The sequence below is a fragment of the Salvia splendens genome, chromosome 11, assembly GCF_004379255.2.
Source record: "Salvia splendens isolate huo1 chromosome 11, SspV2, whole genome shotgun sequence".
NCBI classification, from domain to species: domain Eukaryota; kingdom Viridiplantae; phylum Streptophyta; class Magnoliopsida; order Lamiales; family Lamiaceae; genus Salvia; species Salvia splendens.
This window is the reverse complement of record NC_056042.1, coordinates 8138669-8153955: the sequence shown is the minus strand read 5'-3', so window position 1 is coordinate 8153955 and position 15287 is coordinate 8138669. Positions and strand designations below refer to the sequence as shown.

At 41.8% G+C, this 15287-nt stretch overlaps 1 pseudogene; it reads right to left on the bottom strand.

Annotated features, from left to right (window-relative positions):
- Positions 1–2219: 2219 nt before the first annotated feature.
- On the bottom strand, positions 2220–14007 carry LOC121754384 (annotated as a pseudogene).
- Between the last annotated feature and the right edge of the window lie 1280 nt (positions 14008–15287).

The following is a 15287-nucleotide window of genomic DNA, read 5'->3' as shown; positions in this document are numbered from 1 at the left end:
GTTGTTTATATAAATTTTGTTGGATGGTTAATAGCAATTTAATATGAGTTTTTTACATTGAAAGTGGAAATGTAATTATATATTTAATAAATATGTAAATATAAAAATTTGAAGGACATAATGTAATTTATAAATATTTATAGGATGAAAATACAAATTATAGCAATTTGTAGGTCAAAAGTAAAAATCAAATAAATATAGGTGGGAAGTTGTAATAATATATATTTGTGGGGCTTATTTGTAAATTTTCGTGCATTTATATAGTGTAGTTTAAAAGAATAGTTTGTGACACTATACATTGTGATGACTCTTGACACTTTTTGAGTGAAATAAAGAAGTATTTATTTTCACACTTTTTTTCCTCACACGTGCAATAAGTGCCATTACACCTAAAGTGTCCAGATAATAGTTTTCTTGTTGCATTTATACATGTCATAATATGTGAATTTTCTAGTAGTGAACATATTGACAACCCTATCTTCAGCTACTGCATTGCAAGATTATATTTCAAGGGCTAGTAGTGGTTTTTATGCTTGTATTTTAGCAGAAAGTAATAATATATGGGATTACACAAGAGAATTAAAACTACCTACTCCGTGTTTATCTCGAGATCGATGCTCAAGACCGGTATTAACTTGATCTGGTGAGTAGCAAATAAGGAAATAGTACTACATTACTATTAATATACTCCATATATATAGAGCTAAATGAAATTCTGTTGGACCCTCTAGCTGCCTAGTACAAAAATAGGAATTACACAATGTTAGATTCACAATTTCAAAAAATTGGAAATGAAATTGAAATTCCAACGTGGATAAAGCTTGTAAATTATTTTACATTTATCCATTATTACAAGCTAGTTTTATGATGGAATCCTTTATTATTCAATTCTTTGTTTTGTGGGGCATTGACCTTGTAAAATGTCGACGTCTAGCATATATACTCATGTGCTGATCATAAGAGCGCAAGACACATGTCGAAAACCACATTAAACCCTACTTTAGCAACCAATTAATACCCTACATCCTCCAATTTTGTAATACTCAAGAGTTTCTAATTTGTAACACCTGATTAAACCTAATACATAATTTTGGAAAATTCAGAGTAATAAAGTCTCCAAATATCGGAAATTAATTCTACACAAAATGTTTTTTATCGTGTCAACGTGATTTGGAAAAAATGTGCGAGGAACAACAAAGGTGCAATTTATTTTTGGTCAGCCGATGTGCAATGTAAGCAGCAAATGGCAAAAATCATCTTAGCCCTTAGGTAGTGGAGTAGTATATATGCACACGTATGCATGTGATCGGTGCTATGCAGTACAGGCAAGAAATTCTCCCAATGGGCAGCACCATAGGCAGATTATATTCTCGATAACTTTTGTTGGCAATTTATAATCGGCACAAAAGAAACTTTACAAAAGTAGCATAATACTATTATAAATTGACTTGTTACAAAATGCAATACAAATAAATATGCTTTCAATTTCCAACTTTCATTGTATAAATAAATAGGCCTTTACTTCATGCGTACACTGAGATCCACCCTTCTGAAATTACAAGAACTCCATGCATGCAAGTCAATTTTTTTTACAAGAACTCAAAATTTTCCAAATTTAGTAATTGGAAACAATAGTAAAAAATTTCCATTTTGAGTCATGTAAAAAAATTAGTCAGCTTTCAATTCTGCTAAGTAGTAGTAGTAATATTTTTTCATCTTTCTTATTCTATTAATTTTCCATTTGAATACTGTCAAGACTATTGATAAAGATGAAGAGATAACTAGCAAAGGTCTCCATATGTAACTGCTATTCAAATTTACTAAGAACACCAAATAAATAGAAAATTTGCAAATTGAAGGAAGTTGAGACATGGGAATTTGTGGTGACCTAAACAAACACCCTGAAAATACAGGAAATGTAATTAATTTGGTGGATGAGTACAATGATTGGGTGAATGGTAAGCTGAAATTAAGATGAGTAGTGGCGGCAAATACAGTGTAGAATCACTCACTCCTATTTTAGCATAATCAAAATCAAAATCAAAATCAAAATCAAAATAAAAACAAAAATAAAAATAAAAACAAACTAGAGTTGCCAACTAAATCAGTTATTGAATCATGCTGCTATAAACTCCTCATCCATCAATGATGCTGCTTTCCTTCATCAAATTTTAGGAAACATGAAACTGAGGCTGACATTGTCCACCTCTACTGTATCTTCATCTCAACCACCGCCGCAGATCGGTGGTCGAGCACGGCGATATCTCGCCGCCGATGCTCTCCGTATACCACGAATAATTAGACTGCTCCTCCATCCCCACGTACCCTGCCTGAACGCTCTTGAAGCTCGGACTCCTCAGATTCTGCCCCAAATTATTGCATCCGAACCCCACATTCACGCAATACGGCTCCGGTATCGGGTACGAGAGGCGTTTCCTCGCCGCCGATCCGCCGCGCTCCCGCTCCGGCGTGTTGAAAGATATGAGTATTATTCATTCAACTTTTTTAGAGAATTACAATAGGTACGCCTCCTTTAAATAGGCCAAGGGTTACATAAAATTGGCAAGATTTGTCATAATACTCATTCCCTAATTAATTTTTTTTCCTTGCTTACCTATTTTCCTTACTTACATATTTTCCTTTCTAACACTCCCCCTCAAGTTAAGTAATGGGATTACCGATACTTAACTTGCCCAATACCTCATGGAAGCTTCTTGCATCGACAGCTTTCGTGAGTATATCCGCCAACTGATCTTCAGATCTCACAAAAGGAAGTTCTACCGTCTTGGCCTCTATATTGTCCTTGATGAAATGTCGATCCACCTCGACATGTTTTGTCCGATCATGCTGAACTAGATTTTCAGATATACTGATTGCCGCCTTATTATCACAGAACAACTTACATGACTTCTGTGAGTTTAAGTTCAACTCAGTCATCAATTTCCTCAGCCACAGAATCTCAGTCAACCCACTCTTAATCCCTCAAAATTCAGCTTCTGCACTTGACAAGGCTACCACTTTCTGTTTTTTGCTTCTCCACGTGACAAGATTTCCTCCCACAAAGGTAAAATATCCAGCAGTTGATTTTCTGTCATTTGGGTTCCCTGCCCAATCAGCATCCGTGAATCCATGAATCTCTAAATGTCCATGATTCTCGAATAGAATCCCATGGTTCGCTGTCCCTTTCAGATATCGAACAATCCTCAGTGTTGCTTCCCAGTGAGCTACTTGAGGTGCATGCATAAACTGACTAACTACTCCAACTGCATAAGCTATGTCGGGTCTAGTGTGGGATAGGTATATCAATTTCCCAACTAAACGTTGATATCTCGTGCGGTGAGTGGCTTCAGCTCCTTCAACTATCCGCAGACCATGATTCTGAACCATAGGAGTATCTGTTGGCTTACAGTCCAGTAGTCCTGTCTCGGTTAACAAGTCAAGTACATATTTCCTCTGACTGATGAAGATCCCCTTCTTTGACTTTAGCACTTTTATACCCAGAAAGTACTTTAGTAATCCCAAGTCCTTCATTTCAAACTCTGCGAACAAATTCTTCCTTAGCTTGCTTATTTCCTCTTCATCATCTCCCGTGAGAATCATGTCATCTACATAGATGATGAGGCATGTAATCTTTCCTTCTCTTTTCTTCAAGAATAATGTATGATCAGAGTTGCTTTGTTCATACCCATACTTCTTCATTGCCTCAGAGAATCTCCCAAACCAAGCTCTAGGTGACTGCTTTAGCCCATATAGTGTTCGTTTTAGTTTGCAAATCTTTCCTCCTTCGAAATCTCCAACAAATCCAGGTGGTGGCTCCATGTAAATGGGCTTCTTCAGTTCCCCATGTAAGAATGCGTTTGTCACGTCGAACTGATGTAGTGGCCATTCCCTGACTGCCGCTATTGAGAAGAGCACTCGAATAGTACTCATTTTTGCTACCGGTGAGAATGTTTCAGCATAATCAACTCCATGAGTCTGAGTGTATCCTTTGGCCACAAGTCTCGCCTTATACCTTTCAATCGACCCATCTGGCCTCCGTTTGATAGTGAAGACCCATCTGCATCCCATAGTTCGAACTCCATCAGGTTTAAGACATACTTCCCATGTATTGTTCTTCATCAGAGCCCGCATTTCTACTAGCATTGCTTCTCGCCAATGAGCAATTTTCATAGCCTCCTCGGCCGTATATGGGATTTCTTCTTCTTCGTAAAGTGCTGCTTCAAACGCCCTAGCCATCTCTGTTAGATTTGCTTTAGCCAGATTCGCCATAAAATATCGGCTTCTAATAATCCTCTCAGGACTGTATCTCTTAGCCGGGACCACACGAGTAGTTCTGTTGGGGAGTATATAGCGGCCGGTATCACCATCAATTGCTGCATTCTCATTCTCGTCTACACCAAAAGTGTCAGGAGTAATAACTGTATTATCTGAGCTAGTTTCAGGAATTACCTCGGATATCACTGGAGGAGGACTCGATTCAGGCATAGGCGGTTGAGGAGGCTCTACAGCAGATGTGACTGACTCGGCAGTGACACTAGCTTGTTCTGTTGGTTCCACGTTCGAGATACTTGGATGTGGCATCGGAAAACTGAGGGGTCCAATTTTATCACACTCCCCCTGAACAGCACTCCCCCCTGACCCCGAGGTTGGGTGTGATAGAAGTATTCACTTTCTAGAAAATTACAATTCATGGTTGTTATAACCTTCCTAGACCCCGGGTGATAGCATCGATAACCCTTCTGATTTACCCCATACCCCAAAAAAATACATTTTATTGCACATGCAAATTTTCCTCTTTCGTATTTTGGTACATGCACATAAACGGAACAACCAAAGATTTTGAGCGGAAGTATGAGAGGTGGGGGAATATCAGTTAGGGATGCGAGAGTCTGCAAAGGAGTTTTCATACCCAAAATTTTTGTAGGCAAACGATTAATCAGGTAGACAGCAGTGGCAACAGCTTCGGGCCATAAAAATTTAGGAACATTTTTGTCAAAAAACAGGGCTCTCGTGACCTCTAGGATTATCCTATTCTTTCGTTCAGCTACACTATTTTGTTCAGGAGTGTAAGGACAAGTAGTTTGATGAACTAACCCCTTTTCTTTAAAAAAATCAGTCATGTCTTTGTTAACAAATTCCCTACCATTATGGGATCTAAGAATTTTGATCGTGGTTTGGAATTGTGTTTGGATCATTGTAAAGAAACGGGTAAATTTTTCAAAAACGTCAGATTTATGCTTCAAAAAATATACCCAAGTCAATCTAGTGCAGTCATCCACAAAAATGAGAAAATATTTAAAACCATGATCACCAACAATAGGAGCTGGACCCCAAACATCGGCATGCACTAGAGAAAAAATAGTCTTAACACGAGTATCACTTGATCTAAAGGATTGTCTGTGGTTTTTTGCTAAAACACAAGATTCGCAAATAATATCCTTAAAATGGGAAAACTTTGGAAAAAGCAATTTTAAATAACCCGAGGATGGATGCCCCAATCTGCGGTGCCACAACCAAGCTTCCCGATTTGCAGATCCGTGAGCAAGCATTGCGGTGCCACCTTGTTGAGTAATCTCATCCACATAATAAAGACCTTGACGCTCAGTGCCACGCCCAATTATCCTCCTCGTCCTGATATCCTGTAATACACAGAAATTTGGATGCATTAGTAACGTACAGTTTAATTCTTTCGTCACGTGGCTGATGGACTTAAGTTTATGAGATAATTTGGGCACATAGAGGCAATTTGTAAGCTTCAGGGTTGGGGATATTTCAATGGTTCCACTCCCACCCACAGCGGTCAACTCTCCATCGGCAGTTTGAATTTGGATTTTAGTTGCCCCATTAAATTCACAAAAATCTTTCAGATCGTAGGTCATAGTATCAGTTGCCCCACAATCAAAAATCCACTCACTCTCCTTAGGGTCAATTTTACTTTGGGCAATGCATGCAATAGGTATATTTTCCAAGGGTGCAAAACGATTTGGGCTTAAGACGGAACTTTCAGACAGTTTTGGGGTCAAACGTGGAATATAGTTTTTCTGGGGTCCTAACTGTAATTTTCCCGTGTCATATTGCATATATTCTGAACTATAAGGACCAAAAATTAAATTACTCATGCTTTGGTGTTTATTCTGAAAATCAAATTGGGGATCGGGGTTTCTCAACCCCAATCCGTTACCTCCATATGACCTGCCTCATTTCTTCTCCGCGAAGGCTGCCTCGCCGGGCCTGCCGCCTCCACCCGGTTGAGGACCGGTATCTCCTGCTCTCCCACGGGTGTTAGTCATCTCCTTATTCCCTGCTTCTTGCAGAAATAATCCGCCTCCATCTTCGACTCCGATGGCTAATCGAGCTTTAGCCTTTTGATTTTCATCCCACCATTCTGGAAATCCAACGAGGAGGAAACATGTATCTCGAGTATGTCTTTGTTTTCCGCAATGAGAGCACCAAAATTTTGATTTGTCGGGTTTGAAACTGCCTTGGTGATTGGGCTGTTGCGCGGCGGTTCGTGGTGGTGGCTGTTTTGGTCGCGGTGGTGGCTGGTTTCTGACGGCGAACCCATGTCCGACTTGGCCCGATGATGATCCATCGTTGATTGCGCCGGTCTGGAGATCGATGTCTACTGTCGGCATGATTTTCAACCGCGTAGCTTCTCGTTTTACCAGACCGTATGCGGTCTCGGCTGAGGGCAACGGGGTTTCCTTGAGAATATCCCTTCGGATCCCGTCATATCTTGCATTCAAGCCTGTTAGGAATTTGAACAGCCGTCTTGTTGCTAAATACGTTCGAAGTTGGCTAATCCCCTTGTCGCAGCAATCCATAGGTTGATGTTGGCATCGGTCAATTTCGACCCAGATTCCATGAAGATGTCGCCAATATGTTTCTAGCCCATGTTCCCCTTGCACGATTCGGCCTGCCTTTTCCTCTAGATCGTACAACAGATATGGATTTGCAGTACTTTCGAATGTAGTTTGTAGGCTCTCCCACAGAGCTTGCGCGGTTTGGTGATGTGCAAAGTCGACAACAATTTCTGTTTCGACATTGTCAATTATCCATGAGAACACTGTCATATCTGCTTCCTCCCATTCTGTGTACCCCTTCATTCCAGGTTCCGGCGGCTGCGGTGTACCGGTGATATACCTGTTTGCTCGTCTTCCCACGATGGCTACTCTCATCAGCCGTTTCCATAAGGGATAATTCATCCCGTTGAGTTTAATGGCTAGAGTAACATTCTTACTCATCTTTAATCGTGTCTCCTCCATATTTGGTTTCTCTTCAACGTCTGACATGTTCCAGGTTGAAAATAACCGCCTTCTTGGTCGGGAAAGGTATTAGGCTATGATGATTTTGTTATGAGCCTTTGCTCTGGTACCATGTTGAAAGATATGAGTATTATTCATTCAACTTGTTCAGAGAATTACAATAGGTACGCCTCCTTTAAATAGGCCAAGAATTACATAAAATTGGCAAGATTTGCCATAATACTCGTTCCCTAATTAATTTTTTTTCCTTGCTTATCTATTTTCCTTACTTACATATTTTCCTTTCTAACACTGCGTCGCCGGCCTCTGCCGCGGTGCTCTCTGCGATGGGATCCTCGCCTTGGCTGACTCCGTCGCCGCCATGTAATTAGGCATCTGCGCCGCGGCAGCGGTTCCCTCGCTGACGCGCTGTGCGGATCTCAGCGACGGCGTGTTCGCGGTGGAGTAGCTCCTGTCTTCCGTGACGCGCTGGGGGCTGGGCGGGCGGACCTGCGGCGACGATCGCGTTCTGGAGGCGAGAGATGGCGTGGACGGCGCGATGGATCTGTGGTGGGGAGAGGCGAAGGAGTGGCGGTGGTTGATTGGGCTCTGGCAGCGGGATCGGCGGCCGTTGGTTGTTTTGAGGGAGTCGATTTCGACGGTTTTGATTGAGTCGCGGCGGTGGTCGGTGGAGGATCTGCTGCTGTTCTGTTGTCCAGCTCGCTGCTTTCGTCTCCGTTGTAGGCGCTCCTGTCGCTTTCCACTAGGTTGCTCTGGACGATTAAAAAATCAATCCTATTTCCGTTAGTAATTCCCAAATCGAAACAGAGGCAGACACAGCAGATTGATTTATGACCTGCTGAGCAAAAGCAAAAGGCAGAGAGGATTTCTCATGCGCCAATGCCGCTTCGTTTCTGGCTTTTAGGATAGCCTCGAGCTCCTCCAGCGTGCGCGGGCACTCCGGTGCTGGTCTCCATGTAGGAAAAACATGTAACATGTGGGAAATTAGAAAGGTCTCAAAACCTTTCCTTTCCTAAGTCTTTTGGCTTTTCAACGTCCATGTGTTTATGAGGTGCCTTAAACCCGAGACCTCTCGTGTGGCCACTCCTAGCCTATAAATAGGTGGAGTCTTGAGAGTTGAGAACACAACACAACCTACAATCATTATCTCTTCTCTCATAGCTCAAGCATTCTAGTTCGCATCTTAGGAGCATTGCATTGCTCGGTTCTCGCCTCCAATTCATGTTCGCCGGAGCCTACGAGTTTGAGGTGCTTCAACTCGATAGGAGGAAAGTCGTTTCATCTTTGGGGACATTACGCCAATCCGTGAGCACTAGCCGGGGCGTATTTCGTCTTGCGGAGAGAGGGATACCTCGACTCGACTTGAAGAATACTATAGTTTGCATCTCTTTACTTTCGTTGTAATTTATATTATTATATTTACCTTCCAGTTTTATTCTTTTGTAATAGCAAGAGTTTTCCCGTGTAAAGGCTACAATATTTCCAACAATCGCAAGACGAAATATTGTACTCTTGTTGAATTCATGTCGACCGATGCCGGAGGAAACATGAAATTCAAAGCTGGAATAAAGCAACGAACGGTCGCAATGTCGATGCGCTATGGAGTGGTTAATTCCTTGAGATCTATTCTCTTGAGAATGATGTTTATCGTTTGTCATTTGACAAGCAAGACCAATTTAGATTTGGTAGTAGTAATTGGGATGCATGGGTTGATGAATATACCAATGCACATTTGGTTCAATATAATTGTGTACTTATTGTTGGAAACAATACTGTACAAATTATTTGAACGTGTTGTTATAAACAACAAAGATCACGAGGTGATCGCAGTGGTCTCCGACGTGGACCATGGTATTAATCCAAATGAATGGTTTGTTGATACGGGTGCCACATGTCATGTGTGCTCCGAGAGAAGCGTTTTTTCTACTTACAAATCTGTTGGAGGTAGAAAAGTACGTATGGGAAACCAAGCCTCTTCCGAGGTGGTTGGTGTGGGTAATGTGTTCCTAAAATTAGGATCCGGAAAGGTTCTTACCCTCAAGGATGTGCTGCATGTCCCAGACATCCGAAATAATTTGGTGTCAGGCTCACTTCTCGTAAATCATGGATTTTCACTAGAATTTGAGTGTGAAAATGTTATATTGACCAAGTATGAAAAGTTCATAGGTGAAGGTCACCTAGTGAATGGGCTTTTTGAGCTGAATGTTACGGTCATTCACCGTGGAAAAGGATTAAGAAATAAGGAAGATGATACATCCTCCTATTTGCTTGAGTGCTCTGATTTATGGCATAAAAGATTGGGACATGTAAATCTAAATGCCATAAAAAGATTAGTAAATCTTAATTTACTAAAAGTAGATAAGTTTAACTCACAAGAAAAATGTGAAGTCTGTGTTGAAGCAAAAATGACCAAGCTACCGTTTCGCTCGGTAGAACGGAGCACAAAACCTCTAGAGTTAATCCATACAGACGTATGTGATTTAAAATTTGTGCAAACTAGAGGTGGTAAAAAGTACTTCATCACATTTATAGATGATTGCACAAGGTATTGTTACCTTTACTTATTGAGAAGTAAAGATGAGGCAATTGAAGCGTTTAAAGACTTCAAAAATGAAGCTGAAAATCAACTTAATTGTCGAATTAAGTGTGTTCGAAGTGATAGAGGTGGTGAGTATGTAGCCCCGTTTGCAGAATTATGTCATGCAAGTGGTATAATTCACCAAACAACGGCTCCATATTCTCCCCAGTCAAATGGAGTTGCTGAACGCAAAAATCGAACACTAAAAGAGATGATGAATGCCTTGTTGATTAATTCAGGATTACCCCATAACATGTGGGGGGAGGCTGTGTTAACAGCGAATCATATCCTGAACAAAATTCCACTAAAAAATAGGGATGTGACTCCTTATGAGTTGTGGAAAGGGAAGAAACCTTCATATTCATACCTCAAAGTGTGGGGGTGTTTAGCGAAGGTAGAAGTGTCACCTCCGAAACAAGTTGCAATAGGCCCTAAAACAGTCGATTGCATCTTTATTGGCCATGCACTTAATAGCAGTGCCTATCGTTTCCTAGTCCATAGGTCAGCTGTGCCTGGCGTGGCTGAAGGAACAACGATTGAGTCAAGGAATGCTATATTCTTTGAGAATGTTTACCCTTGCAAGAGGCAAGAGGATCGTTCTAGTGAAAGAATGATGGATGAATCCACTAGTTCTAATCCTCCAAAAAGGACGAGGTCAAGTCCTGAGGATGTTGAACCAAGACGTGGTAAAAGAGTTAAAGTTGCTAAAACATTTGGTCCTGACTTCATAACTTTTATGTTGGATGACGAACCAAAGTCATTGGCGGAAGCTCTGTCTGGCCCAGACGCGGCGTGGTGGCAAGAAGCTATCAACAGTGAAATTGAATCCATCATGAGAAATAACACTTGGGTGTTAGTAGACTTGCCTGAAGGCTGTAAGCCTTTAGGGTGCAAGTGGATTCTGAAAAGGAAATATAAGCTCGATGGTACTATAGATAAGTACAAAGCTCGCCTAGTTGTCCAAGGCTTTAAGCAGAAAGAAGGGCATGACTTTTTTGATACCTATTCACCTGTTACGAGAATCACTTCCATTCGGGTGCTTCTTGCGATTGCTGCTTTGCACAATCTTGAGATTCACCAAATGGATGTGAAAACTGCGTTTCTGAATGGTGATCTGGAAGAAGAAATATATATGGAACAACCCGAAGGGTTTGTTGTGCCTGGGCAAGAGCGTAAAGTATGCAAACTGGTAAAGTCATTATATGGGTTGAAGCAAGCACCATTACAATGGCATTTGAAATTTGACAACGTGATGTTGGCAAATGGATTCACTATCAATGAGTGCGATAAGTGTGTTTACATTAAGAACACAGATAACGGTTTTGTTATTGTGTGTCTGTATGTTGATGATATGTTGATAATGGGCAGCAATAGTGCCATTATTAACGAGACAAAAAACATGTTGAAAAGAAATTTCGATATGAAAGATATGGGTCTAGCTGATGTGATTCTTGGAATCAAAATATTGAGGTCTAATGAGGGAATTTCCTTAAAGCAATCTCATTATGTTGAGAAAATGCTTAAGAAATTCAACTCGTTTGATTGTAAGCCAGCAAAGACTCCTTTGGAGCTCAATGTCCATCTGAGCAAGAATATGGGTGATTCTGTTGCTCAAGAAGAGTATGCAAAGGTCATAGGAAGTTTGATGTTTATCACAAACTGTACTCGACCTGATCTTGCTTGTCCTGTAAACAAGTTGAGCCGATTTACGAGCAACCCAAGTAAGGAACATTGGAAAGCTCTGTGTAGAGTTTTGAGATACTTGAAGTATACTCTTAACTTTGGGTTGCATTACACAAGATATTCCCAAGTACTTGAAGGGTACTGTGATGCAAATTGGATCTCTGATTCAAAAGACTAATTTTCTACAAGTGGGTATGTGTTCACTGTGGGGGGTGGTGCTGTCTCGTGGAAATCAACGAAACAGACGTGTATTGCTCGTTCCACCATGGAATCTGAGTTTATCGCTTTGGATAAAGCAGCGGAAGAAGCCGAGTGGCTTAGAAACTTCCTAGAAGATATTCCATGTTGGAAGAAGCCAGTGCCGACAGTAGTGATACACTGTGATAGCCAAGCAGCTATAGGTAGAGCACACAGTGGCTTATACAATGGTAAGTCTCGACATATTCGTCGACGACATAATACCGTCAGACAATTGATCACAAGTGGTGTTATCACAGTTGACTATGTAAGGTCAGTGGATAACTTAGCGGATCCGTTAACAAAAGGTTTAAACCGTGATCAAATGCAAAAATTGCTAAAAGGAATGGGACTGAAAACCACATCTTAAAAGATGAGTATAGTGGTAACCCAACCATACGATTGGAGATCCCATGGGATTGGTTCAATGGGAAAACGAAGCTATACAAATCTAGCTGTAACACTCAGAAGATTTTAATCTTCGTCCATTCTTTAGAAAGCATTGAGTGTTGTAACCTGCACGTGGTAAGAGGTTAAGTCTTTTGACTTTTAATGATTCTTGAAATCTCAAGGAGATGCAGTATGGCAGGATACTCATGAAAGAATCACCTATATAAGTGAGAAGTGAGGCCGCTTCGTGAGAGTAAGTCACTTATGAATTCCAAAGAGGTGTTCCACGGCCGAAACGGACACAAACGTGAGAACTGATGGAGTTGAGACTATATTGTGTTGATACTATTGACTCGGCATACACTAAGGAGGAATAGTTCAAGGCATCGCGTCCACTAGCCCGCCGGTATGTCCGATAGTATTGACTATGGAAGGTTCAAAACCACAAGTTACCTCTCCAAATACAGTATTGTTTCTCGAGAACTGAGCAAAGAGTCTGCATACATGCATTTGTGTCTGGTGTTGGTTTGAGCTTGCAGCGCTCTAACCAATGTGGGGGATTGTAGGAAAAACATGTAACATGTGGGAAATTAGAAAGGTCTCAAAACCTTTCATTTCCTAAGTCTTTTGGCTTTTCAACGTCCATGTGTTTATGAGGTGCCTTAAACCTGAGACCTCTCGTGTGGCCACTCCTAGCCTATAAATAGGTGGAGTCTTGAGAGTTGAGAACACAACACAACCTACAATCATTCTCTCTTCTCTCATAGCTCAAGCACTCTAGTTCGCATCTTAGGAGCATCGCATTGCTCGGTTCTCGCCTCCAATTCAAGTTCGCCGGAGCCTACGAGTTTGAGGTGCTTCAACTCGATAGGAGGAAAGTCGTTTCATCTTTGGGGACATTACGCCAATCCGTGAGCACTAGCCGGGGCGTATTTCGTCTTGCGGAGAGAGGGATACCTCGACTCGACTTGAAGAATACTATAGTTTGCATCTCTTTACTTTCGTTGTAATTTATATTATTATATTTACCTTCCAGTTTTATTCTTTTGTAATAGCAAGAGTTTTCCCGTGTAAAGGCTACAATATTTCCAACACTCCACTCGTCCGTCACGCAGCTTCCCTCTCTCGACTAATCGACAAAGCAAGTTTATACATAAATGTATCCAATTTAGGGAGATATGTATACTCTAGAGTTTCTGTCTCTGAGGTACTTGGATTCCCATAAATTGGTGGTCTCAGCAAACATGGACCTTCTCCCGGCGTCGTGGGAGAGGCGGGCGCGTACCCGCAGCAGCGACTGCATGCACTTCATGGTCATGTTAGCCTGCTTCCTCGCGTTCTGCCCCCGGATTAGTGCCTGCAGCTTCACTATCCCCTTCAGCGCCACCAATGCTCTCCGCGCCTGCAATAACTCAAAATAAGCTCATTCCTACACCACTAATTACTTCATCTTTGATCATAGATAAGTACCAAGTAGCCTCTGAAGGCGGTTTGGATCACTCTCGCTGCCGCCGTCTCATGTTTATACGACGCGGCAGCCTTGGGGCACGGCCGGATCATCTCCACCGCGATGGCATGCCTCTGCTCCGGGGCCATCACAGGAGCTTGTGCGGCATTGCTGTTGGATTGCTTTCTGAACAGCCATCTCCTCCTCTCACTCTTCTGCATAATAAATAAATAGATAAACAAAACATGATAAGAACGACAAGATAGATATACCTTGGCATCGTCGTCTTGGGGTGGGTGGTCAACTTTCCTCCGGCAGCTTTACTTATCGGAATCGGAGTCTTTGGTGGGAGAGCGGAAGGCACGTTTGACAGCGGTGAGCCAGGAAGAGGAGGTCTTCTTGACCATTGTGTGTGTGAGAGAGAGAGAGAGAGGGTTGCAACATGTGCAGTAGTGATGTGATAAAATTGCAGTGGTGAGGGAGGAGGATTGATATATACTCCACAGATTAATAATTGGTGGGGGATTAAATAGTGTTATGCTTCTTATAAAAGAGTAGTAGTCTTTTAATTGGGGTGCAGCATCTAAAACTGTACAACCCTCAACGCAAGAGGTAGGTGTTTTGTAGCGGAATGGGAAAAATAAAAAACTATTGGTGTGGTGTGGTGTGGTGTGGTGTGGTGTGGGGGGCTGTCACATAAGATTCCATGAAAAATAGTAGCCCTTTCTGTTTCGCATAAATAATGGCCGACTCCCCCCTTCAGTCCTTCACGTGTTATGTCATACAATTGTTGATAAATTCACAAAATGGGGTTTCTCTATGTTTGGGTTTAATTACTGAGTATGGAACTTTTACAATTCCGATGGAATTTTTCGTTATTGGTTAATTAAATGCGACTCACTGCACATAAAAGTTGAAGCAATTTAGCTCGATTTCTTGTAGTCTTAAAAAATAGGAGAAACAAATGAGAGGAGGATCTGGGGCATTGAAGTGGGTCAAGTATAAGAGCATCCGCAGCAGTGAGCAGGACGCTGTCCGTCCGTTCGTGCCAGTGGCACGGCACCGCTGTCCGCCGCTGCGCTCTTGACGCTGGCGCGGCGCTGCTCGATGCATCGAGCACGTCCGTGCCAGCGAGCAGCTGATGTGGCGCGTTCTGATTGGCCAACGGCATTTCCGTTGGAAATTCAATTTTTTCCTGAATTTTTTTTATTTTTTTTAATTTTTATTATCCCCAAAATCATCTATAAATACACACATTCATCATTCATTTTTCACATCAAATCATCTCTCATTCATATTTTTTTATACAACTTATATCTACATCTTCTTCTCTCACTCAAACCCTCAAATGGATTTCACTCATCTCATTGCGGAAGCGGAGCGCGAAGAACAAGAATATTATGAACAACATCGTGCCGCCTATGTCGCAGTGAATACCCTCAGCCCTCCTCCTCAACCAACTAGATCAACTCGCCGATACATCCATCGTGACCGGGAGGGAGCAAACGAAAGGCTCGTTGCCGACTATTTTTCCGACCAGCCGCGGTTTTCGGAAGATTACTTTCAGCGCCGTTTTCGCATATCAAAACGCTTGTTTATGCGTATTGACAACACATTGTCCGCCTGTGCTGAACACTTTCAAACAAGTACAGACACAGCCGGTCGGCAAAGTCTCTCTACGTTCCAA